Raw genomic sequence first — 27,875 nt, 5'->3', positions numbered from 1 at the left:
TTGTTTACAAGTATTCCATTTTATACCTTATCAAATGGATTCCAACAATTTTCCCTTTTACTGATATTAGGCTGACAAATTAGAGGTCCTCTGATTTCTTCATATCAAGGATCATAAAGCGTGTGAAGTTACCATTACTGGGGCAAGGTTCTTTGGAAACTGAAAGGTCTGAAGGTAGATAAGTCACCTGGACCAGCTGGTGTACACCCCAGAGTTCTGATAGAGCTGGCTGAAGAGACTAGAGGCATTAGCAATGATCTTTCAAGAATCACTAGATTCTAGAATGGCTGTGGAAGACTGGAAAACTGCAAATGTCACTCCACTCTTCAAGAAAGGAGATGGGAGAAGAAAAGAAATTATGGTCCAGTTATTCTGATCTATAGCAGTTGGGAAGATGTTATAGTCGATTTTTAAGGGTGTGTGTTCAGGGTACTTGGAGGCGCATGACAAAATAGGCTGTAGCCAGTATGGTTTCCTCAAGGGAAATCTTGCCAGACAAATCTGTTGGAATTCTTTGAAGAAATAACAAGCAGGATAGACAAAGGAGAATCAGTTGATGGTGTGTACTTGGGTTTTCAGAAGGCCTTTGACGAAGTGCCACACCTGAGGCTGCTTAACAAGCTATGAGCCCATGGTATAACAGGAAAGATTCCAGCATGGACAGAGCAGTCGCTGATTGGTAGGAGGCAAAGAGTGGGAATAAAGGGAGCCTTTTCTGGCTGGATGCCAGTGACTAGGGGTCTGTGTTGGGACTGATTCTTTTTATGTTATATCAATGATTTGGTGATAAAATTGATGGCTTTCTTGCAAAGTTTGCAGACGATATGAAGGTAGAAGGAGGAGCAGTTAGTTTTGCGGAAATAGGCTACAGAAGGACTTAGACAGATTAGGAGAATGGACAAAGAAATGGCAGATGGAATACAGTGTCAGAAAGTGTATGGTAATGCACTTTGGTAGAAGAAAGAAAAGAGTAGACTATTTTCTAAATGGAGAGAAAATACAAAACTCTGAGACACAAATGGATTTGGGAGTCCTTGTGCAGGATTCCCTAAAGATTGGTTTGCAGGTTGAGTCTGTGGTGAGGAAGGCAAATGCCGTGTTAGCGTTCATTTCAAGAGGACCGGAATATAAAAGGAAGGATGTAATGTTGAGGTTCTGTAAAGCACTGGTGAGGCCTCACTTGGAGTATTGCAAGCAGTTTTGGGCCCATTATCTTAGAAAGGATGTACTGAAACTGGAGAAGGTTCAAAGGAGGTTCATGAAAATGATTCCAGGATTAAATGGCTTGTCATATAAAGAGTGTTTGATGGCTCTAGGCTTTTATTCTCTAGAATTCAGAAGAATAAGGGGGCTGACCTAATTGGAACCTATAGGATGGTGAGAGCCTTGATAAAGTGGATGTGAAGAGGATGCTTTCTGTGGGAAGCGAGTGTAAGACTAGAGGACACAGAGTAGCGTTCTGAGAGAACAGAAATGAGGAGGAATTTCTTCAGCTAGAGAGTGGTAATTCTGTGGAATGTTGTCACAGGCGGCTATGGAGGCCAAGTCTTTACTTATATTTAAGGCAGAGGTTGATAGATTTCTCGATTGGTCAGTGTGAAGGGATACGGGGAGAAGGCAGGAGATTGGAGCTGAGAGGGAAATTAATCAGCCATGATGAAATGGCAGAACAGACTTGATGGGGCAAATGGTCGAATTTTACTCCTATATCTTATTACAGTATTGAACATTTCAGCATCTAACTAACAGAAAATTGATTCCCAGGCAGCTGCTTCCTCCATTTCTGTCTTTCAGACCTTGGGTATCTAAAGTGTTTCATCAGGTCCTTGGGATTCATGTGACTTCAGGCCCATTGACTTCTCCACAACTTTTTTTGGCTAATATTTCACTCCTTCAGTTTCTGATTCTCTCCTCATCTGTGAAAAAAGCAGAAGCAACAGTTGAGAACCTCAACCAGTCATAAAAAAACAGGTGTAACCAAGAGACAAGAAGAAAACTGTGAAAGGATGCCTTCATTTAGGTATGTTCTTTAAAGAACCCCCTGATTCAGCACATGTACTATAAGAATGCTACTTAATGCTGGAGAAGCTGAGCAACATAATTGACATCTTGCACATCACTGGAATAATCCATCTGGAATCATTGTGATGACACTGCATGAATTAGAATCAGCATCAGGCTTAATAGCACCGACATATGCTATGACATTTGTTGCCTTTGCGACAGCAGTACTATGAAATACATAATAATAGAAGTGTGAATTGCAGTATGTGTATATATACTGTACATAAAATAGTTAAATTAGCAGTGCAAATATAAAAAATAAAAAGTAGCGAAGTAGTGTTCATGGTTGAAAGTCCATTCAGAAATTGGGCGGCAGAGGGGAAGAAGCTGTTCCTGAGTCGTTGAAGTGTGTACCTTCAGACTCCTGTGCCCCCTTCCTCATGGTAGCAAAGAGATTATTAGCGAATTTGGCTTCACCAACATCTTGATAGCAAAATTTTCGGTCTTCTGGCTTTGTGTAGTCCATCATATCCAATCTGTACTCTCTTCCAATTTTAATTCCACCCTTTTTCAACTGGAGATAGTCACCGAAGCAGCTCATCCTGATCTTCTAGAGAACTGGTATGACTGTTGCCATGTTAAAGCACGTGGGGAGCTCAGACTATATCGGTGAGAGGTTGAAGATGTCATTGATCACTCTAGACAGTTGGTCAGAATAGGTTTTCAGTACTCAACCAGGTACATTATCGTGGCCTGACTCTTTGCAATGGTTCACCTTCCTGAAGGATGTTCTGATATTGGCCTGTGGAATGGAGATCACACGGTTGTTGGGTGCTGTGGCCTACACTGCATTGTATTGAAAAATAAAATAAATAATTCTACCTTCTGTTCCCCAGGTCTGGAAAGATGCCTCAACACAAATATACTATTCACTAGAAGTGGGTTCTGGCACCTTAATAACCCTCTCATCCTACAACAAGTTCCACAACAACTGTTACAGAGACACCATCACAGTCTGTGTTATGAATTGTGCCACAAGTGTGCTTGCTGGATTTTCCATCTTCTCCATCCTTAGACATATCGCTCACATGCAAGACAAGCCTGTTTTGGAGATTGCTCAGTCAGGTACTTGAATTGTTGGATTTATTGTGCTCGATGTTCATGGAGCAGAAAACCTCATGTCTGGCTCACTGGTCAAACTTATTTCAGTACCTCAGTTCAGTTGAGTTTATGCTATGAGATGTTCACAGTACCATTTGGTAGTGGAGAACCAAGGACAGGAGAGCAGCAGGACCAACAGTGTCTCCCCAGAGCACCAAGAGTGATGAAGAAAGAAAGTGGAACAGGAGCTTTGAGGTGTGTCTATTAGATGGGGAGGTAGAACTTAAATCATCTGTTGAAGAGGACTAGAGAGTGCAGAAGAAAGAAATGACTAATAATGCAAAGTTGGAAAACAGTTTAAAATCTTATCAATAGCCTTTTTAAAATCTCTGGTTGTGGAGATGGAGGCAATGAAGGAAGAGTTGGAGGAGAAGTTACGATTAAGGTAAAGGAGTTATGGTTAAGATGAAGGTGGAGGAGAAGGAGGCGGAGGTGAAGGTGGAGGAGGAGTTACGGTGAAGGTGGAGGAGAGGTTACGGGAAAGGTGCAGGGGGCGGAGGTGAAAGTGGAGGAGAAGTTACGGTGAAGGTGAAGGTGGAGGAGAGGTTACGGGGAAGGTGAAGGTGGAGAAGAGGTTACAGTGAAGGTGAAGGTGGAGGAGAGGTTACGGAGAAGGTGCAGGGGGCGGAGGTGAAGGTGGAGGAGCAGTTACGGTGAAGGTGAAGGAGGTGGAGGTGAAGGTGGAGGAGAGGTTACAATGAAGGTGAAGGTGGAGGAGAGGTTACGGGGAAGGTGCAGGGGGCGGAGGTGAAGGTGGAGGAGGACTTACGGTGAAGGTGAAGGTGGAGGAGAGGTTACGGGGAAGGTGAAGGTGGAGGAGTTACGGTGAAGGTGAAGGTGGAGGAGAGGTTACGGGGAAGGTGGAGGGGGCGGAGGTGAAGGTGGAGGAGGAGGGGAAAAGAAGTCCGAAAGTGTCTAATATTTTGTCAACGTCCTTGTTTTGTTTGGATCCTTACCTCAATGCATTGATCAACATTCCTATCTTTCATGAGCCTTAACGTTCCCTCCTTAATCCCTTACTAAATGACTGCAGGAAAGTTTTGAATTTCTTATTATTGTGAGTGCCTCGTACTACATCTGTCAATCTGTCAATTTACTACATTAATTCTGTTTCTGATCAGGGTTGTTGTACAATCTGTTTTCTGCTCTGGTCATTTTCTCACCCTTTATGCTTATCCAGGGGAAATGTACATGCACTGGACTGAAAGATCATCCATTTCAATTTAATGCACCAATATTTGGTTCTGTTTTACCCTGACTAAGTCCCACTCACCCTACCTCCGAGCATCTTGGATATTGGAATACTAGGTGCTTGGTCTTGCCCTTCAATTAACCATGTTTCAGTTATTGCAACTGAATCATAATCACAGGTGACACTCAACTATATTCAGTCGTTATATTAAATTAATTATAAGCCATTTTTAAATCTACTCCTCAGCTTTTTTTCTCCAGTTCTGTCGCAGGGTTTTGGCCCAACGTCAACTATTTTTTTCCACAGATGCTGCCTGACCTGTTGAGTTTCTCCAGCATTTTTTGTATGTTGTTTGGATTTCCAGCATCTGCAGATTTTCCCTTGTTTGCAAAACCCATTTTTGTTTCCAGTGCAGTCCCTCTTTGTCTGATTCTACTTAGTTCAAATTTGTTACCAGACTACATACATGTCATTAACATATAAACACGAGATTCTTTTTCTGCAAGCATACTTAGCAAATCTATGTAACTGTAAACAGGATTTGTAGATTGTAAACATCAAGAACTGTAAACTGTAAACAAACTGTGCAAATGCAGATGATAAATAAATAGCAATAAATAACGAGCATGAAATAACAAGATAGAAGAGTCCTTAAGTGAGTGTAGTAATCCACTTTTGTTCAAGAGCCTGATGGTTAAGGGTTAGTAACTGTTATTGAATCTGGTGGTGTAAGTCCTGAGGCTCCTGTACCTTCTACCTGATAGCAGCAGTGAGAAAAGAGCATGGCCTCTGTGGTGAGGATCTTTTAGATGATGGATGTTGCGTTTCTATGGCAATGTTTCATGTCAGTCGATGTGCTCAATGGTTGGTAAGGTTTTACCAATGATGTACTGGGCTGAATCCACTACCTCTTGTAGGATTTTCCACTCAAAAGCATTGGTGTTCCCATACCAGACCGTAATGAAGCCAGTCAGCACACTTTCCACCGCACATCTGTAGAAGTTTGCCAAGGTTTCTGATGACACGCCAAACCTCTGCAGACTCCTGAGGAAGTAGAGGCGCTGTTGTGCTTTCTTTGCAATTATATTTACATGATGGGTCCAGAACAGGTCCTCTGAGATAATGACACCCAGGAGTTTAAAGTTACTGACCCTTTCCACCTCTGATTCTCTGTTGATTACTGGCTCGTGGGCCTCTGGTTTCCATCTCCTACAGTCTACTATCAGTTCCTTGGTCTTACTGACAGTGACACTTCCTTATCTGGTGATAGTTACCATTCCTACTTCAACATTCTTCTTATTCCTCATATCTATTACTTTATGTTGGAATTCATACAATTGTCAATTTGGTTTAAGTATACCCTCACCAAAAGTGTGAATCTCTCCACTAGGACATTGAGCTGAGCCCTGTTAAAGTTCACCCAACCTATTCTGAAAAAGTGAGCCTTGCACAGAACAGCTTACAATACTGGGCCATTGTTCTCCCTCCTGAGCCGTGTCTTTAGCCAGTCACTAATATGCTGAATCTTCATTTCAGTATGTTTGCATATCTTCTGATTTCTATCTTTTAACTTTAACTTTAGTTTCTGGAACTCCGAATGTAGGATGTCAGCTCATTCCCTCCCTGTGTCTTTAGTTTTAGGCTGAATCAAAGTTTAATGTTCTTCACATTTAGACGTCTATACACCCTAGTGTGATGTATTTTCAAAATACAAGGAAAGGTTAAATTCCCTAAAATATAATTACCTGCTTTGAAATTGACCCTTCTAGTTGACAATGATGGAATCATGGTTTACTGAAGAGAAAGTGTGGGAAGTTAGTGCTCCGCTGCTGGACTCTGTGGAGGGGCTTACGTCAGCATGCAGCGAGAATGGAAGAGGCAAAAATTTGTCAGAAAGTTCTGGATTTTCACCATAATTTGAGTGGCCCAGTGGAGGTTTGAGACACAGCAGGAGACTTGCTAGAGCAGTTTGTCAAGATATGATTAACACACCGATTTATAAAAAAAAATTATTTGTTCAAGTGATGTGACCTTTACAGTCTGACCAGCATTTACTTGCCCATTCCAAGGTGCCCCTGAGTAGGTAGTGCTACACACCATTCAGTCTTTGAGGTGTGGGTAGACCTACAATGCTGTTAAGGAGAGAGTTCCAGTGTTTGTTTACAAACAGTGGAAGATTTCCAAGTCCGGACAGTATGTGGCTTGGAGAACAACTTCCAGGGTGGTGCCCCCTTGCTTTTCCTGCCCTTATTTTGCTGCAGTGCATCCTGTAGATGGTACTGTGTGTCAGTGCTGGAGTTAGTGGATAGTGTGTCTATCAAATGGATTGCTCTACCCCGTATCTGGGTGAGCTTTTTGAGTGCTGTTGAAGCTGCATTCATCCAGGTAATTCTAATGCACTCCTGAATTGAGCTTTATTGACGCTGGTCAGGCTTTGTGAAATCGGGAGGTGAGTTCGTCGCAATAGGGATTTCTCACCTCGTGTAGCTGTGCTGTGTACATGGCCGCTGCAGTTCAGTTTCTAGTCAACAGAAAGTATCAGGATAGTGGCGAATTCAATGACTGTGATGTATGGGACTGATCTGATTGTGTTCCCTAAAGGTGTTCTGTGCAACTCACCGGGGAATTGCTTTTCACAGTCCCTGTAAACACACCAGCAGATTCTCACAGTCTCTGTAAACTCACCAGGGGATTGTTTTTCACAGCCCCTGTAAACTCACCAGGGGATTGTTTTTCACAGTCTCTGTAAACTCACCAGGGGATTCTCACAGTCTCTGTAAACTCACCAGGAGATTGCTTTTAACAGTCTCTGTAAACTCACCAGGGGATTGCTTTTCACAGTCTCTGCAAACTCACCAGGGAATTGTTTTTCACAGTCTCTGTAAACCCACCAGGGAATTGTTTTTCACAGTCCCTGTAAGCTCACCAGGGTATTCTCGCAGTCTCTGTAAACTCACCAGGGGATTCTCACAGTCTCTGTAAACTCACCAGGGGATTCTCACAGACCCTGTAAACTCACCAGGGGATTCTCACAGTCTCTGTAAACCCACCAGGGGATTCTCACAGTCTCTGTAAACTCACCAGGGGATTGTTTTTCACAGTCCCTATAAGCTCACCAGGGGATTCTCACAGTCTCCGTAAACTCACCAGGAGATTCTCATAGTCTCTGAAAACTCACCAGGGGATTCTCACAGACCCTGTAAACTCACCAGGGGATTCTCACAGTCTCTGTAAACCCACCAGGGGATTCTCACAGTCTCTGTAAACTCACCAGGGGATTGTTTTTCACAGTCCCTATAAGCTCACCAGGGGATTCTCACAGTCTCCGTAAACTCACCAGGAGATTCTCATAGTCTCTGAAAACTCACCAGGAGATTGCTTTTCACGGTCTCTGTAAACCCACCAGGGGATTCTCACAGTCCCTGTAAACTCACCAGGTGATTGCTTTTCACAGTCTCTGTAAACTCACCAGGGGATTGGTTTTTCACATTCCCTGTAAACTCACCACGGGATTCTCACTGTCGCCGTAAACTCACCAGTGGATTCTCACTATCCCTGTAAACTCACCAGGGGATTGTTTTTCACAGTCTCTGTAAACTCACCAGGGGATTGCTTTTCACAGTCTGTAAATTCACCAGGGGATTCTCACAGTCCCTGTAAACTCACGAAGAGATTGTTTTTCACAGTCTCTGTAAACTCACCAGGGGATTGCTTTTCACAGTCTCTGTAAACTCACCAGGAGATTGCTTTTCACAGTCTCTGTAAACTCACCAGGGGATTGCTTTTCACAGTCTCTGTAAACTCACCAGGAGATTGTTTTTCACAGTCTCTGTAAACTCACCAGGAGATTGCTTTTCACGGTCTCTGTAAACTCACCAGGGGATTGTTTTTCACAGTCTCTGTAAACCCACCAGGGGATTCTCACAGTCCCTGTAAACTCACCAGGTGATTGCTTTTCACAGTCTCCGTAAACTCACCAGGAGATTGGTTTTTCACATTCCCTGTAAACTCACCACGGGATTCTCACTGTCCCCGTAAACTCACCAGTGGATTCTCACTGTCCCTGTAAACTCACCAGGGGATTGTTTTTCACAGTCTCTGTAAACTCACCAGGGGATTGCTTTTCACAGTCTCTGTAAACTCACCAGGGGATTGCTTTTCACAGTCTCTGTAAACTCACCAGGAGATTGTTTTTCACAGTCTCTGTAAACTCACCAGGAGATTGCTTTTCACGGTCTCTGTAAACTCACCAGGGGATTGTTTTTCACAGTCTCTGTAAACCCACCAGGGGATTCTCACAGTCCCTGTAAACTCACCAGGTGATTGCTTTTCACAGTCTCCGTAAACTCACCAGGAGATTGGTTTTCACAGTCTCTGTAAACTCACCAGGAGATTGCTTTTCACGGTCTCTGTAAACTCACCAGGAGATTGCTTTTCACGGTCTCTGTAAACCCACCAGGGGATTGTTTTTCACAGTCTCTGTAAACCCACCAGGGGATTCTCACAGTCCTGTAAACTCACCAGGTGATTGCTTTTCACAGTCTCTGCAAACTCACCAGGGGATTGGTTTTTCACATTCCCTGTAAACTCACCACGGGATTCTCACTGTCCCCGTAAACTCACCAGGGGATTCTCACTGTTCCTGTAAACTCACCAGGGGATTGCTTTTCACAGTCTCTGTAAACTCACCAGGGGATTGTTTTTCACAGTCCCTGTAAACCCACCAGAGGATTCTCACAGTCCCTGTAAACTCACCAGGTGATTGCTTTTCAGAGTCTCTGTAAACTCACCACGGGATTCTCACTCTCCCTGTAAACTCACCAGGGGATTCTCACTGTCCTTGTAAACTCACCAGGGGATTGTTTTTCACAGTCTCTGTAAACTCACCAGGGGATTGCTTTTCACAGTCTCTGTAAACTCATTAGGGGATTCTCACAGTCTCTGTAAATTCACCAGGGGATTCTCACAGTCCCTGTAAACTCACGAAGAGATTGTTTTTCACTGTCTCTGTAAACTCACCAGGAGATTGCTTTTCACGGTCTCTGTAAACTCACTAGGGGATTGCTTTTCACAGTCTCTGTAAACTCACCAGGGGATTCTCACAGTCTCTGTAAACTCACCAGGGGATTCTCACAGTCCCTGTAAACTCACGAGGAGATTGTTTTTCACAGTCTCTGTAAACTCACCAGGAGATTGCTTTTCATAGTCCCTGTGAACTTACCAGCTTCCTTGCCATATTTATAAGTGCATCTTTAATAAAAATGAATGAAAATTATGTGGGACTATTAATAGACCAATATTTGTTAGTCCAGAAATCCTGCCAGTCCAGCACCTCCAATGTTACAGGTGTGCCAGATTCACTGTATTTCTGTGTCTCTGTACCATGATTTTACTGCATCATTTCCACTGTGTTCACTGTTTAGGCTTCGGTTTGGTTTTCATCGCCTACCCAGAGGCCCTTGTGCAGTTGCCATGGGCACCTCTATGGTCCACTTTGTTTTTCCTCATGTTGTTCACTCTGGGACTCCACTCTCACTTTGCAGCTATAGGTAAGTGTGGACTTCTTTTGTAATGAAGTTTCCTGAATGGTTATGATAATTACTGAACGTATATCACTGCTTTGTGCCAATTCTAAGCTCATGGTATTCCTGGAACATCCCGCTACCTGTTAAGTGGGTTAACATCTGAAGTGAAGGTAATTCAGGGAAGGGCCAGTGGGTCTGCAGTAGGAACCTCTACTGTGTGGTTATTCCAGTAATTGCAAGTCTCCCACTTCAGGTTATAATTCCTCTCTAGTGTTTCTATTTGCTTGCTGTTCTGGTATGTTAACATTCAGTGTCTCATGTGAAGGAAACACAGATCCTTCTGAACACTGACGCCATACAAGCTCTCAGTATTTAAAAAAAAACTCTACACTTTAGCTTCCTACCTAAGTGAGTGTCCTCACATATCCCTACATTACATTTGATCATTTGTGATCTGGATCATTTACTTACTGTGTATGTACCTTTGAAGCCTCTCTGCATTCTCCTATCAGCTCACTCTGCCACCACTGTAGTATCATAAGCACACTTCCTTAACTTCACCTAAATCATTGTTATAGCTTGTGAACAGCTGGGGTCCCAGTCCCAGAACTGATTTCTGTAGCACCTCATAGTCAGCCCACCACTCATAAGGTGAAACATTTCTTTTTACAGTCTGTCTTCTGCTCATTAGCTGACCCTCAGCCCACTGTGGGCCATCATTCCCAATCCCTAGGCTCTAACTTTGTTTAATAACATCTTGTTTGGCAATGTATTAAAGCCCTTCCGAAAAGCAAGTACCTCATGTCCACTCTTCTATTAGTTGCAACTGCAAAGTTTTCTGACAGATTCTCCAAGTGTAATTTCCCTCACATAAACCCATGTGGACTCTGTCCAATATCTTCTAAGTATTTTGTCATCTTTTCCTCAATAATAGATTCTGATATTTCCTTCACTGCTGATGTTAGACTTGCTGATGTGTAGATCCAAGCTTCCTCCTTCCCTCCTTGCGGGCTTCCATTTACTACCTTCCTGTGCTTGAGAGCCATTTTAGAAATGCCCACCATTGTATTTTCCCAGAGATTCATTTTCCTGAAGGCATTTACAGGAAAATAAAGAAATGCATTAGAATTTATGAAAACACTGCATAAACAAACCTTGACAAAAAATCAATGTGCAAAAGAAGACAAATTGCACAAATAAAAACATAAAACTGAGATTATAATTTGTAGAGTGAGTCTGTAGTTTGTGGGATCAGTTCAGGGTTGGGATAAGTGAAGTTATCCATGCCAGTCAGGAGCCTGATGGTTATGGAGAAAAGATTTTGCCTCATCTTTGTCTCAAGTGACTAACACCTTTTGATTTAATAGCTGGTAGAGTCAGTCAGTTAACATAGCATTTCTGAAGGTGGAACTTGCTACTTTCAGCAGAAAGGGCAGGAGGAGGTTTAGGGAACCTAGCTGTCACTGGGGGTGAAAACAGTGAGAAAGAGCACGCGCTCTTCTCTGAGGCAATGCTACAGAAACATTCTGTGACTTAGTTTGTTGTGAAACTTATTAATTAACCACAAATGTTATGTATATTTTGATAGAAATGGTTTTAACATGCCTGGTGGACCAATTTCCCAAGTATCTGCAATCAAAACATCTTTTGCTGACAAGTGGAGTTTGCTTGTTGTTACTTCTCCTCGGTCTCGTGTGTGCAACACAGGTATGCTGTCCTGTAATAACTCACTACGTGTGCAGGCGTGATAGCAGTAGGGAGCTGCAATGCAGGGGAGATGGTAGAAATGAGGGGAAACACAGAGTACAATGTTCCAAATGACATTTGGAAGATTAAGAGAAGGTGTTGGAGCCAAAAGGAAGCTGATGGAGCATAAGCATCAGGAGCTCCATGTGGGTAAAAGGAGTTCATTGTTTCGCAGGTGGAAAGCTGGTTAAACAGGTTTAATGAAGCTATTTCTAACATTAGTGACTTGCAGTATACTCCCTGATCAGAATGTGAAGGGGGACAATTGTCAGTTTTCTCCATGAAGAGATAGGAAGGTTTCATGAAGAAAGGAAGGTTACTTTGAAAGGACATCAGCTGGGAAACTGAAATATCTGCTTGATGGAATGTAGGAATATTCCTTGCTTCTATGCATTAAACCCACAAGAGGCAATCTCATCCTGACCTGATGGTTGTGCGTCACTTGAAAATGTTCAAGATCAGATTGCAAGCTGGTGATCAAGGAATCACTGGAAAAAGTAACAGTACTGAGGGGTAAAACTAAAACTAACACCATTCCCTCAGTTTTATGACAGCTGGGAAGCAGTCAGAGATGTAACTAGCAAAAAGATAGCTCAAAAGAAATTAAAAATGGTTTTCTTCTAAATTATGAATGTCCCAAATATTCACAGGAGGAATCAGGAATAATGTGTCCTCTATGCCAATGTTCTTAATCTATTTTGAAAATTCTGTTTGGATTTTGGGGAGAAGAAGTGATCAACTACATAGATAATCCTAAAATTTAAAGGAGTGAGTGAAAATTGAGCAGGCAGGTTTGAGCTGGGTGCTTTATAGCAGAATTAACTTCTACCCCAGTAAGCTCACTTAAAATTTGAGTGCCGGAGTTTTCCCATGCAACTTTTCCATTTTAATTTTAGGCTGGGATTTACTGGATAAACTTAATTGATTATTTCTGTTCTGAATGGATTTTTATTACTAACACCCTATTAGAACTTGTTGGTTGAGCCTGGATTTATGGTAAACTCAGGGGAAGCACGGATTCAAATCAAAACATTAAATTCAGCCGAAGTATAAACAACTTAATCGATTGAGTAATGGCAAGCTCTCTTTAGTTGTCTAAGTCCTTTCTACAAATGGTCCCAGTGGCAAATCTGAGGCAGGGAGATCTTTCCGTATTCTTCATCCTTGATCCTTTACTCTTGCTGAGTTACAGCAGCTGGTTGTTGGGTGAACTTTGCTGCAGCCAATTTGCTGGTGGGGATGTTGTCCAATCACCTTCCCCTCAATTACTGGACCTACATACCTTGAAAGAAAAAGGACAGGTGATTAAAAATATTCCTGCTGTCCACAGGGGTAAACAGATCCATCAAGGACATTGAGATGATGATTGGAAAAAGGAGCTGGCTTTTCTGGCTGTGGTGGACAGTGTGCTGGCTTTTCATTGTTCCGTGCTTGTTGGTGGTAAAGAGTTCATATCCTGTATTGACTTAAACTAAAAATATTGTGGTGCAGATTATCTATCCCATTTCATATTTGACACTTTTCTGTCCAATTATTTCAAACATGTAATCTTAGCCTGGTCTTTAAGGACAGTTTCCCCACCAACATACGGACCTGTTGAATACCCTCTCTGGGCAACAGCAGTCGGCTGGTGTATGGTCACCTTTTGTATTATGTGGGTCCCTATCGTTGCCATTGTGAGAGCTGTCCAAGCTAAGGGTTCCACATTGCATCAGGTAAGAAAACACCTTGAAATCTTCCAAAGTGTAAATTCAGGTTGTTGACTATTTATCTGACATTTAGGGTCATGCAAGGGAGAGGGCAGAGAGGAGGAAGCTGCTAGAGTTCTGGTCTTTGGGCTATGAAATGTTACACTACCTGTGGTAAATGAGAGACAAAGTAAGTGTCATGGTCTGGTCCGTGAAGTCCGCATTCTGGTTCACGGTCCGGTCCGTGGACTCAGGACTCTGGGTCTTGCAGCTGTCCCTTGTTTTGGTTGAGTTAATCATAGAGACCTGATTCCCATCTTGGGGCTTGAAATATAAGTAGCCTTGAGGTTGGGTGTGAGCTGTTGGTTTGTCTCGTCAAGATTTCCTGGGAACAACGTGTCGGTGGAAGGCTAGAGCGGCCACTTGCCATCTCTAGGCCGCTTCGGGGAATCATGGCTTCATGGAGCCTTGCAGTCGGTAGTTGGAGCTGTCTTTGCGGTATGGATTTGGCTGTTTCCCGGGCCAGCTGAGTGGCTGCCCGCCGCTCCGAGCTAGGTAGGGATCTGGCTGTTTCTGTAGCCAGCTGAGGTTTCTGACCGATCTGCGACTCGGAACAACCCTGATGCAGAGATGGAACTGTCTGTCGTTCTTCGGTGTCTGTCTTGTCTTGTCCTTGCCTCCGTGGGGTAAGTCAGGCCATTCTGCCGTTGCCCTGCAGTGGGGTCCTGTCTTGTCTTGTCTTTGCCTCTGTTGGGTAAGTCCGGCCTTTCTGCCATTACCCGACAGATGGTCCTATCCCACCTTGGTGTGGAGATAAAGTTGAGTCCCGACTTGTCTAAGGATAAGTCCCGGCTCTATGTCTATGTACTGTTCTGTCTCATGTTGGTGTCGTGTTAAAGATGAGTCCCGGCTTTTCGAAGGATAAGTCCCGGCTCTATGTTGATGTACAGTTCCCAGTCTGTCTCCGAGCTCCAGCCTCCGAGTTATGAGCCTCCGCATTCCCAGCCCCAAACCTCAAGAGCAAAGACCCCAGCCTGTCTCCAAGTTCAAGAGCCAAGACACCAGCCTGTCTCCAGGTTCAAGAGCCAAGACACCAGCCTGTCTCCAAGTTCAAGAGCCAAGACCCCAGCTTGTCTCCGGTCCTCAAGAGCCAAGACCCCAGCCTGTCTCCAAGTTCAAGAGCCAAGACCCCAGCCTGTCTCCAGGTTCAAGAGCCAAGACCCCAGCCTGTCTCCAAGTTCAAGAGCCAAGACCCCAGCCTGTCTCCAAGTTCAAGAGCCAAGACCCCAACTTGTCTCCGGTCCTCAAGAGCCAAGACCCCAGCCTGTCTCCAGTCCTCAAGGGCCAAGACCCCAGCCTGTCTCCAGGTTCAAGAGCCAAGACCCCAGGCGGTCTCCAAGTTCAAGAGCCAAGACACCAGCCTGTCTCCAGTCCTCAAGAGCCAAGACCCCAGCCTGCCTCTGAGCCTCGAGCCGAGACCCCAGCCTGTCTCCAAGTTCAAGAGCCCGGTAGCACTCACATCGACAGTGATGAAATGCTTTGAGAGATTGGTCAGACTAGACTGAACTCCTGCCTCAGCAAGGACCTGGACCCATTGCAGTTTGCCTATGATCACAATAGGTCAATGCAATCTCAATGGCTCTCCACAAGGCTTTCAACCACCTGGACAGCACAAACACCCATGTCAGGATGCTGTTCATCACCTATAGCTCAGCATTTAATACCATCATTCCCACAATCCTGACTGAGAATTGTAGAACCTGGGCCTCTGTACCTCCCTCTGCAATTGGATCCTTGACTTCCTAACTGGAAGACCACGATCTCTGCAGATTCGTGATAACATATCCTCCTCACTGATGAATAATACCGGTACATCTCAGGGTTGTGTGCTTAGCCCACTGCTCTATTCCTATATACACATGACTGTGTGGCTAGGCATAGCTCAAATACCATCTGTACATTTGCAGATGATAAAACCATTGTTGGTAGAATCTCAGGTGGTGACAAGAGGGCATACGGGAGTGAACTATGCCAACTAGTGGAGTGGTGCCATAGCAACTACCTGGCACTCAAAGTCAGTAAGACGAAAGAGCTGATTGTGGACTTCCGGAAGGGTAAGACGAAGGAACACATACCAATCCTCATAGAGGGATCGGAAGTGGAGAGAGTGAGCAGCTTCAAGTTCCTGGGTGTCAAGAACTCTGAGGATCTAACCTGTTCTCAACATGTCAATGTAGTTATAAAGAAGGCAAGACAGCGGCTATACTTCACTAGGAGTTTGAAGAGATTTGTCATGTCAACAAATAAACTCAAAACTTCTAATTGTATCGTGGAGAGTACTCTAACAGGCTGCATCACTGTCTGGTATGGAGGGGCTACTGCATAGGACTGAAAGAGGCTGCAGAAGGTTGTAAATCTAGTCAGCTCCATTTTGGGTACTAGCCTACAAAAGTACCCAGGACATCTTGACACCCAGGAACTTGAAGCTGCTCACTCTCTCCATTTCTGATCGCTACACAGAATCCAGGCGTGAACTCCGGAAGGCCATTAAGGGCACCAAGAGGCAATATTGAGCCAAGTTGGAAATGCAGGCTAACCAGAGGGATGCCGGTAGACTATGGCAGGGTCTAAATGTGATCATTGGGCGCAAAGAAAAGGCTGGGAATATCAATAACTGTGGCGCTTCTCTTCCTGACAAATTTAACGTATTCTATGCAAGATTCGAACAGAAGAGGAGCATTCCACTCCCTCCAGATGAACCGGACCTGGTGGCATCGAGATTCATCGTCACCGAGGAGGACGTTAGAAGGGCCTTCCTAAAGATAAATCCAAGGAAGGCGACGGGCCCAGATGGCGCCCCGGGACGGGTTCTCCAGTCCTGTGCAAGCGAGCTAGCTGGAGTGTTTGCTGACACCTTCAAGTGCTCCTTGCTTCAGTCGAAGATCCCCTCGTGTTATAAGAAGGCAACGATAATCCTGGTGCCAAAGAAGAGCAAGGTGGCATGCCTGAATGACTATCGACCTGTGGCTCTGACATCAATTGCTATGAAATGCTTCGAGCAATTGGTTATGGCACAAATCAACCACAGCCTACCGGTCAACCTCGACGCTTAGCAATTCGCCTACTGGAGCAACAGGTCAACAGCAGATGCCATCTCTCTGGCCCTACATTCCTCCTTAGAACACCTGGAGAATAAAGATGCATACGTAAGGCTCCTTTTCATTGACTACAGCTCTGCCTTTAATACCATCATTCCAAATAAACTGATTCCTAAGCTCCGGAATCTGGGTCTTAGCACTCAGATCTGCAGCTGGATCTTCAACTTCCTCACAGACAGGACCCAGGCTGTAAAAATAGGGGACAAGGTCTCCTCTACAATCACTCTGAGCACCGGTGCCCCACAAGGCTGTGTACTCAGCCCCCTACTGTACTCACTGTACACTCATGATTGTGTAGCCAAGTTTCCATCAAACTCAATATACAAGTTTGCTGATGACACAACAATTGTAGGCCGTATCTCAGGTAATGATGAGTTTGAGTACAGAGAGGAAATTAAGAACCTGGTGGCATGGTGCGAAGACAATAACCTATCCCTCAATGTCAGCAAGATGAAGGAATTGGTTGTTGACTTCAGAAGGAGTAGCGGACCGCACGACCCAATTTACATCGGTGGTGCACAAGTGGAACAGATCAAAAGCTTTAAGTTCCTCAGGGTCAATATCATAAATGACCTGACTTGGTCCAACCAAGCAGAGTCCACTGCCAAGAAGGCCCACCAGCGCCTTTACTTCCTGAGGAAGCTAAGGAAATTTGGCCTGTCTCCTAAAACCCTCACTAATTTTTATAGATGCACCGTAGAAAGCATTCTTCTAGGGTGCATCACAACCTGGTATGGAAGTTGTCCTGTCCAAGACCGAAAGAAGCTGCAGAAGATCGTGAACACGGCCCAGCACATCACACAAACCAATCTTCCGTCCTTGGACTCACTTTACACTGCACGCTGTCGGAGCAGTGCTGCCAGGATAATCAAGGACACGACCCACCCAGCCAACACACTCTTCGTCCCTCTTCCCTCTGGGAGAAGGTTCAAGAGCTTGAAGACTCGTATGGCCAGATTTGGGAACAGCTTCTTTCCAACTGTGATAAGACTGCTGAACGGATCCTGATCCGGATCTGGGCCATACCCTCCAAATATCTGAACTTCCTTCTCGGTTTTTTTGCACTACCTTACTTTCCCTTTTCTGATTTCTATTTATGATTTATAATTTAAATTTTTAATATTTACTATTGATTTGTACTCCAGGGAGCAGGAAGAGCAGAATCAAATATTGCTGTGATGATTGTACGCTCTAGTATCAATTGTTTGGCGACAATAAATTAAAAAGCATAAAGTATCTTCAGGGACCTGATTCTGATGGTGATTCTGCTGTGACCCTTGGTTGGTCCTCTGTGGGTTTGGTCTACAGTGTCACTTAAATCACTACCTCAGTCAATATGGAAAACCAGCCGGTGTCCCAGCACTGCCAGATTGTGTTTGGATTCCCAGGAACCCCTTTTATAACACAGACTGCACAATCTGCAAGAAATCAGGGCAGAGAATGCGGTTACACATTTACAGCAAGACCAAGTGGTCAGAGTGGGAGACTTTCAGCCAACCTATAAAATAATTGACCACAGTGGAAGCAGTTAACAAATCCTGTGACCAGTGGCATTCTTCCATTTGCAGCTGCGCTCTTGATATGGACCCATCTGATTTGTTACAGTTATTGATCCTACAACCCACCTGGGTCATAAGGGCGCTGCCTCTTATATGCAGTACTTCAATTCTAATTCCATGATTTTAGTTGATTCATGGTTGATAGTGCCTTATACTGAAATAAGAACTAATCTTTCATCAGACAAGTTTCTGGTGTTAGCATCTGAAATGGGTGAGAGTGGCATTAATTCTGATAACACCGCTACAGCATACTCACATGGTACAGTGCCTCTTCAGGTAGTGCAGCTGTCTCACAATTCCAGTGACCCGTATTCAATCTAGACCTTCGACCCTGTCTGTAAAGGGTATGGTCCAATTATCCAGTGTCCCCTGCTTGTTCAATCAGTTGCCCACTATAAATTGCTCCTGGTGTAGAGGGGTAATAGAAGAATTGGAGGATTTGTGGGCATGTCATTGAGAACAGATTACAGAGAAATAACCGAGGGAGGAATAGAATTGCTGTGTTTGCTCTGAGAGCTACCATTGGTCTCTGAAGGACAAACAAATTCTGCAGTTTTAGTGAAATATGGAAAAATATGAAAAGGTGCAGCAAGCAATCAGGAAGTTATAGACAGAAAATTCTGTAAATGTGGATACCATGTTGCCTCCCATTGGCCAGGCATATCTCAGACTGAATCCTCAGCATTTATAAAGGAGAGGGTGAACGGCCAGAAATTGTATATATCAGGACCATGACATAACTAGGAAAAGGAACAAAGTCCTGGCTGAGGTGGTGCGATGTTTAAAAAAAGCTTGTGACCTTCTGGGAATTTTTGGTGGGCTACAATCATTGTGAGCAGTCACTTGTTTGGCTGAGGTGGTGTGAGGTTTAAAACGAGCTCAGATCATCCTTTTGGGACTTCTTGGCAGCTGCAATCATAATGATCTACTAGACACTGGGCAAAGCACAATAAAAAGAAGCAAGGTGTAAGTGGAGCGGCCATTGTTGAAGTGGACAGTGTTAGAGTGGTCAGACTTTGGCTCAACAGGCTTCAGCAAGGAGGGGTGAAGGCCAACATAAGTTTTTTTTTCTTTCTTTGTCTACAAGTACATCGCTGGTGTGGTCAGAATGGGTCCAGGGTTGGTGGTATGTTCTTCATGTGAGATATGGGCACTCTGCAAGACCCCCACTCTCCCTGTTAACTACATCCACATGAAGTGCATTGAATTGCAGCTTCTTAGAGACCGCGTTCGGGAACAGGAGCTGCAGATCGATGGCTTTTGGCCCGTGCAGGAGAATAAGGAGGTGATAAGTGGGAGCTTCAGGGAGATAGTCACCCCTAAGTTGCAGGGGAGAGGTCCCTGTGTGACAGTCAAGAGGAAAAGCAAATAGGCAGCCAATGCAGAGCACCCCAGTGTCTGTCCCCCATAACACTTACCACCTTGGATCCTGTTTATATGGGGGGGGGGGTGCGACATAGGAGGGAGAAACTGGAGTGACCGAGTCTCTGGCCGTGAGTCTGGCTCTGTGACTCAGAAGGGAAGGGAAGAAAAAAAATGTGCTGTAGTAATAGGAGATTCCATAGTCTGAGGAGCAGACAGGAGGTTCTGTGCACATGCAGAAGACACCTGGATAGTATGTTACCTCGCAGGTGCCAGGGCCAGGGATGTCTCGGATCAGGTCTAATGGGGGCAGTAAGCAGCAGGAGTCATGCTACATATTGGTACCATCAACATGGGGAGTTGGGTAGACAACTGAGAAGCTAGACTTCCAGGTTAGTATTCTGGATTGCTGCCTAAGCCACATGTCAATGAGGGGAAGAATAGAATGATTTGGCAGATGAATGAGTGGTTGAGGAATTGGTGCAGGACAGTGTATCAGATTTCTGGATCATCGGGATGATGGGGTTTATATACAGACCTTCCAACAGCTCCAGGATATGGGGTACAAATTACAGAGGGAGATAGAAAAGGCTTATAAAAAGGGCAATGTTGTGATAGTCATAGGGGATTTCAATATGCGGGTATGTTGTGAAAATCAGGTTGTTCCCAAAAGAGGGATCTTGTAGAATGCTTACAAGATAGCTTTTCAGAGCAGTTTATGGTTGAGCCCACTAGGAGAAAGGCAATTCTAGATTGGGCACTGTGCAATGAACCAGAATTAATTAAAGAGTTTAAGGTAAAGGAACACTTAGGAGCCAGTAATCATAATATGATAGAATTCATTCTTCAGCTTGAGAGGGAGAAGCTAAAGTCAGATGTATCAGTATTATAGTGGTGTAAAGGGAATTACAGAAGCATGGAGAGCAGCTGGCCAAAGTTGATTGGAAGGTAACACGAGCAGGGATGACAGCAACGGTGGGAATTCTGGGAGCAATTCTGAAGGCACAGCATAGAAACGTCCCAAAGTTGAATAAGTATTCTAAAGGCAGGATGACACAACTATGGCTGATAAGAGAAGTCAAAGATAGCATAAATCAAAAGAGAGGGCATATAATATTGCACCAATTAATGGGGAGTTGCATGATTGGGAAGCTTTTAAAAACCAACAGAAGGCAACTATAAAAGCAATGAAAGAAAAGATGGAAAATAAAGGTAAACTAGCCAATAATATAAAAGAGGATACCAAAGAATTTTTCAGATATATAAAGTGTAAAAGAGGGGTGTGTGTGGAAATTGGACCACTGGAAAATGACACTAAAGAGGTATTGAGGTGGGACAAAGAAATGGTGGACAAACTTAATAAGTATTTTGTGTCTCTCTTCACTGCGAAAGACTATAGTCATATGCCAGAATTTCAAGAGTGTCAGGGGGCAGAAGTGAGAGTAGCTATTATTATGAAAGAGAAGCTGCTTGGGGAGCTGAAAGGTCTGAAGTCACCTGGACCAGACAGACTATAGCCCAGGGTTCTGAAAATGGTACAGTACTGTGCAAAAGTCTTAGGCTCATAAATATAGCGAGGGTGAACTGTATTTATCAATGTGGAGCAGAGAGTGAGTTTGTAAATCTGATAGGAGCAAAGGACGTTCAGAATGGTGAGGGTGCAGTGCCATACGAGGTGTTTGGGACAAGAGGCAGAGGAGGAAAGCCAGGGACAGGGAGCCAGACATGCCCAACCCTGAGACACCATGTGATTCCAAACAATTATTAATCATTACAGAATGCTTCCCACTCCCTCCACTTTCCCTTCACCTATTCCCAACTATGATTTCCCACTCCATATCGCCTTCCCACTCTCAGTCCACAATAGAGACCCATATCAGAATAAGGTTTATCATCACTCACGTACATCATGAATTTTTTTTGTGGCAGCAGTACTGTGCAATACATTAAATTACTTGAGTACTCTGCAAAAATTTTAGCATCCCTACCTATATATATTGCACTTTAGTGTAGCTGAAGAGATTGTGGAGGAATTACTAATGGTCTTTCAAGAATCAATATATTCTGGTGGAATGGTTCCAGAGGACTCGAACATTGCAAATGTCTCTCTACTCTTTTAAGAAGGGAGGGAGGCAGAAAAAAGGAAATTGTAGAGCTGTTAGTCTGACTTCAGTGGTTGGGAAGATGTTGAAGTCCATTAAGGATGAGGTTCTGGGATACTTGGAGGCACATAGGCCAAAGTCAACATGGTTTCCTGAAGTGGAAATCTTGCCTGACAAATCTGTTGGAATTCTTTGAGGAAATACCAGCAGGATAGACAAAAGCGAGTCAGTGGATGTTGTTTATTTGGATTTTCAAAAGGCTTTTAACAAGGTGCTGCACATGAGGCTGCTTAACAAGGTAGGAGCCCATGATATTACAGGAAAGATACCTGCATGGATAGAAGATTAGCTGATTGAAAGGAGGCAGAGAGCAGGAATAAAGGATTCACTAGATTTATTGATCCATGCATTGTAAATCTTTGAAACAAGCTACCACGTTGTTCAGTGGACACTAATTCATTTAATTTCTTCAATCAAAAGCAAGAGCTGTTTGCATCTCTGGTAGTGATCCCATCCAACAAGCAGAAGGAATGACATAAAGTCACAGGGGCCCATATTTTCCTGAGCAAGCTAGGCAGAATTCCCAATTTTTTCTGTACCCAAAACAACTTGGATTTTATCTGGTCTGTCACCTTGTATCCCACACAACGAGATCTCATAGTCTTAAGTGATAATATATTAAGGTGCATAAGGTTGAAAATTGTGGGGGAGAGACCAAAGGGTCTTTTCTAGATGTTGATTCCAGTGTGTTCCTACAAACCATCAATTTTATCAACTATTCCCTGCTTTTGTTATGTAACTGATCTTTCACTCTAATTCAATTGCTCTGAATGCCTATTGAGAGACACCTGGTGTAGAATTCACCCTATATAATGATGCCAGTTTGATTTCATTTCAGCTTCAGTTTGAGGAGAGTTTCTCCATCCAGCCCTTACGAGGAAGCTGGTTTTAAGTGCAGACACCACCGGGAGAGCGTCCTGGGCGGAAACATGGTTGCTGCACTCAATGTTGCCCACCTGTGGCCAAGATCAGCTACTGCTGGTGAACACACCCTGGTAGGGAAAGGAAGAGGAGGGCAGTTGTGATAGGGGACTCGATAGTAAGGGGGTCAGATAGGCGATTCTGTGGATGCAGTCCAGAGACCCAGATGGTAGTTTGCCTCCCTGGTGCCAGGGTCTGGGATATTTCTGATCGCGTCCAAGATATCCTGAAGTGGGAGGGTGAGGAGCCAGAGGTCGTGGTACATATAGGTACCAATGACATAGGTAGGAAAAGGGATGAGGTCCTGAAAGGAGAATATAGGGAGCTAGGAAGGGAGTTGAGAAAAAGGACCGCAAAGGTAGTAATCTCGGGATTACTGCCTGTGCCACGCGACAGTGAGAGTAGGAATGCGATGAGGTGGAGGATAAATGCGTGGCTGAGGGATTGGAGCAGGGGGCAGGGATTCAAGTTTTTGGATCACTGGGACCTCTTTTGGCGCAGGCGTGACCTGTACAAAAAGGACGGGTTACACTTGAAACCTAGGGGGACCAATATCCTGGCAGGGAGATTAGCGGGGGCTACTGAGGTGACTTTAAACTAGAATGGTTGGGGGGTGGGAATCAAATTAAAGAGGTTAGGCGAGAGCAGGTTAGTTCACAACAGGGGGGTGGGAACCAGTGCAGAGAGACAGAGGGGTGTAAAGTGAGGGTAGAAGCAAAAAGTAGTAAGGAGAAAAGTAAAAGTGGCAGGCCGACAAATCCAGGGCATGCATCAAAAAGGGCCACTTTTCAACATAATTGTATAAGAGCTAAGAGAGTTGTAAAAGAGCGCCTGAAGGCTTTGTGTGTCAATGCAAGGAGCATTCGTAACAAGGTGGATGAATTGAAAGTGCAGATTGTTATTAATGATTATGATATAGTTGGGATCACAGAGACATGGCTCCAGGGTGACCAAGGATGGGAGCTCAACGTTCAGGGATATTCAATATTCAAGAGGGATAGACATGAAAGAAAAGGAGGTGGGGTGGCGTTGCTGGTTAAAGATGAGATTAACGCAATGGAAAGGAAGGACATAAGCTGGGAAGATGTGGAATCGATATGGGTGGAGCTGCATAACACTAAGGGGCAGAAAACGCTGGTGGGGGTTGTGTACAGGCCACCTAACAGTAGTAGTGAGGTCGGAGATGGTATTAAACAGGAAATTAGAAATGTGTGCAATAAAAGAACAGCAGTTATAATGGGTGAGTTCAATCTACATATAGATTGGGTGAACCAAATTGGTAAAGGTGCTGAGGAAGAGGATTTCTTGGAATGTATGCGGGATGGTTTTTTGAACAAACATGTCGAGGAACCAACTAGAGAGCAGGCTATTCTAGACTGGGTTTTGAGCAATGAGGAAGGGTTAATTAGCAATCTTGTCGTGAGAGGCCCCTTGGGTAAGAGTGACCATAATATGGTGGAATTCTTCATTAAGATGGAGAGTGACATAGTTAATTCAGAAACAAAGGTTCTGAACTTAAAGAGGGGTAACTTTGAAGGTATGAGTCGTGAATTAGCTAAGATAGACTGGCAAATGACACTTAAAGGATTGACGGTGGATATGCAATGGCAAGCATTTAAAGATTGCATGGATGAACTACAACAATTGTTCATCCCAGTTTGGCAAAAGAATAAATCAAGGAATGTAGTGCACCCGTGGCTGACAAGAGAAATTAGGGATAGTATCAATTCCAAAGAAGAAGCATACAAATTAGCCAGAAAAAGTGGCTCACCTGAGGACTGGGAGAAATTCAGAGTTCAGCAGAGGAGGACAAAGGGCTTAATTAGGAAGGGGAAAAAAGATTATGAGAGAAAACTGGCAGGGAACATAAAAACTGACTGTAAAAGCTTTTATAGATATGTAAAAAGGAAAAGACTGGTAAAGACAAATGTAGGTCCCCTACAGACAGAAACAGGTGAATTGATTATGGGGAGCAAGGACAAGGCAGACCAATTGAATAATTACTTTGGTTCTGTCTTCACTAAGGAGGACATAAATAATCTTCCAGAAATAGTAGGGGACAGAGGGTCCAGTTAGATGGAGGAACTGAGCGAAATACATGTTAGTAGGGAAGTGGTGTTAGGTAAATTGAAGGGATTGAAGGCAGATAAATCCCCAGGGCCAGATGGTCTGCATCCCAGAGTGCTTAAGGAAGTAGCCCAAGAAATAGTGGATGCATTAGTGATAATTTTTCAAAACTCGTTAGATTCTGGACTAGTTCCTGAGGATTGGAGGGTAGCTAATGTAACCCCACTTTTTAAAAAAGGAGGGAGAGAGAAACCGGGGAATTATAGACCGGTTAGCCTAACGTCTGTGGTGGGGAAACTGCTGGAGTCGGTTATCAAAGATGTGATAACAGCACATTTGGAAAGCGGTGAAATCATCGGACAAAGTCAGCATGGATTTGTGAAAGGAAACTCATGTCTGACGAATCTCACAGAATTTTTTGAGGATGTAACTAGTAGAGTGGATAGAGGAGAACCAGTGGTTGTGGTATATTTGGATTTTCAAAAGGCTTTTGATAAGGTCCCACACAGGAGATTAGTGTGCAAACTTAAAGCACGCAGTTTTGGGGGTAAGGTATTGATGTGGATAGAGAATTGCTTAGCAGACAGGAAGCAAAGAGTGGGAATAAACGGGACCTTTTCAGAATGGCAGGCAGTGACTAGTGGGGTACCGCAAGGCTCAGTGCTGGGACCCCAGTTGTTTACAATATATATTAATGTCTTGGATGAGGGAATTAAATGCAGCATCTCCAAGTTTGCGGATGACATGAAGCTGGGCGGCAGTGTTAGCTGTGAGGAGGATGATAAGAAGATGCAGGGTGACTTGGATAGGTTGGGTGAGTGGGCAAATTCATGGCAGATGCAATTTAATGTGGATAAATGTGAAGTTATCCACTTTGGTGGCAAAAATAGGAAAACAGATTATTATCTGAATGGTGGCTGATTAGGAAAAGGGGAGGTGCAACGAGACCTGGGTGTCATTATACGCCAGTCATTGAAAGTGGGCATGCAGGTACAGCAGGCGGTGAAAAAGGCGAATGGTATGTTGGCATTTATAGCGAGAGGATTCGAGTACAGGAGCAGGGAGGTACTACTGCAGTTGTACAAGGCCTTGGTGAGACCACACCTGGAGTATTGTGTGCAGTTTTGGTGCCCTAATCTGAGGAAAGACATCCTTGCCATAGAGGGAGTACAAAGAAGGTTCACCAGATTGATTCCTGAGGTGGCAGGACTTTCATATGAAGAAAGACTGGATGAACTAGGCTTGTACTCGTTGGAATTTAGAAGATTGAGGGGGGATCTGATTGAAACATATAAAATCCTAAAGGGATTGGACAGGCTAGATGCAGGAAGATTGTTCCCGATGTTGGGGAAGTCCAGAACGAGGAGTCACAGTTTGAGGATAAAGGGGAAGCCTTTTAGGACTGAGATTAGGAAAAACTTCTTCACACAGAGAGTGGTGAATCTGTGGAATTCTCTGCCACAGGAAACAGTTGAGGCCGGTTCATTGGCTATATTTAAGAGGGAGTTAGATATGGCCCTTGTGGCTACGGGGATCAGGGGGTATGGAGGGAAGGCTGGTGCAGGGTTCTGAGTTGGATGATCAGCCATGATCATAATAAATGGCGGTGCAGGCTCGAAGGGCCGAATGGCCTACTCCTGCACCTATTTTCTATCTTTTTATGTTTCTATGTTCCACCCAGCCTTCATCTTTTGAAGAATTCATCTTGGCTCAGTGGTGAAGCCATAGAAAATCAAGGCAGTATTTAACCAGGTGCTGGGACAGCAAGGCAAAAGTGGAGTCTAGTGAATGTTATGACATGAACAGCAGAAACTGACACAACCTTGATTGATGAGAGCTCAGAATGAGGAAGATGAGCCAGGAGCATGTTGCAGTTGTCAGGTGCCATGGTAGCAGAGGCTTCACAGTTAGACAGTTCTGCAATTCTTTGTTCTACAGGCTCAGTGCAGCTGTGAGAACAGAAACCCAGATGCATAAATCACTGGAAGTGACAGAACAGGTTGACAATCCAATTAAAAGGCAAACTGATTCCTGGGCTTTGTATACAGAGCATCTCATGATATGGCCACACCAAAATCTGACATGAATCCTCATGAAAGATGTGAAGGCTGTAGAGAAGGACCAAGAAAGTTTTACTAAAATAAATCCATGGATGGGGAACTTTGGTTTCAGGGAAAGAGTGAAGATGCTGGGACTGGTGCTAGAGTCAAAAAACAAAGCTTTAAGATCATTACCTACAATGGAGTGAAGAAAATCTTCTCAACACAGCAAGCATTAATGTTGCCTGATGGGGCAGTAGTGGGAGATTCAATTGTGGCTTTCCAAGGGGGATTTGATCAGTGACAGAAAGAAAATGTATACAAGACTGGCAAATTACTGTTAGTGAGACAAACTACATTGTTGTTGCAGAGAAATTGCATTCATTTGAACCCTTCTCCAATTTATCATTCCATCTTCTGCTCAGCTAAAATCACATCAGCCTGGGTTGCTAACATCAGAGCCCCAGTCAGATTTCACTTTCATGAAAAGGGCACTGATAAAAGCTGATTATAATCAGCTAGTGAAGAGTCTACACTGGAGAGTTATGAATTGGTGTCCTAATTTTTTAGTGAGTGTATGTTGCAAAATTGTTTTGCAGATAGTTGCTGGGAAGAAATTTCAAAAGTGATCATATGTCTGTTGCACAAATACAGTATATTTCATTCATCTGCTGCTTGTTTGCTCCCAAATGAATAAGAGGTAATCTAGGAGCAGGCAAAAAGGTACTGTTCCTAGGTTACCAATGTGTTGGAAGAATCCACAGGAAAATCTGATCTGAATCAGGACGACTTCTGATGGAAGTCAATGGTCAATAAATATCGAAGTGTTAAACTTTTCACCTTAATTTCCACAGAAAATTTCTGCTGCTTGTGCACCAGCTCCTGATTGGGGTCCATACTTGGAACAACACAGAAGAGAAAGATACCAAAACAAGCCTGATTCTGTGGTTGCCCCTAACCAAGTGAAACTTCTTACTGACCCTGAGGTGTGAGCTGTCAAGAAAAGATCTTCAACACAAAATAATCTGCAGATGCTGGGGTCAAAGCAACACTCACAACACGCTGGAGGAACTCAGCAGGAAGTCCTGACGAAGGGTTCCTGCCCGAAACGTCGACCGATCTTTTCCACGGATGCTGCCCGACCTGCTGAGTTCCACATGTTGTAAGAGAAGATCTTCAGCCGTTCTGATGCTTTCATTGTAACTTCAGTGGAAGATCTTCAGAAGATCTAGGAATTCCCTGGAACACACAATGACATCATCATGGGGTGGGCTGAATCCAGGAGAGATCA

The 27,875-nt window shown here is 44.0% G+C and overlaps 1 pseudogene; it reads left to right on the top strand.

The window, feature by feature from the left end:
• Positions 1-27,576, top strand: part of LOC140203693 (sodium- and chloride-dependent neutral and basic amino acid transporter B(0+)-like) — a 48,202-nt pseudogene extending 20,626 nt beyond the window's left edge.
• Positions 27,577-27,875: the final 299 nt, after the last annotated feature.

This window comes from Mobula birostris, chromosome 10 (genome assembly GCF_030028105.1).
Source record: "Mobula birostris isolate sMobBir1 chromosome 10, sMobBir1.hap1, whole genome shotgun sequence".
In the NCBI taxonomy this organism is placed as follows: domain Eukaryota; kingdom Metazoa; phylum Chordata; class Chondrichthyes; order Myliobatiformes; family Myliobatidae; genus Mobula; species Mobula birostris.
Note: the sequence above shows the minus strand (reverse complement) of the source record. Positions and strands in the feature narration are given on the sequence as shown.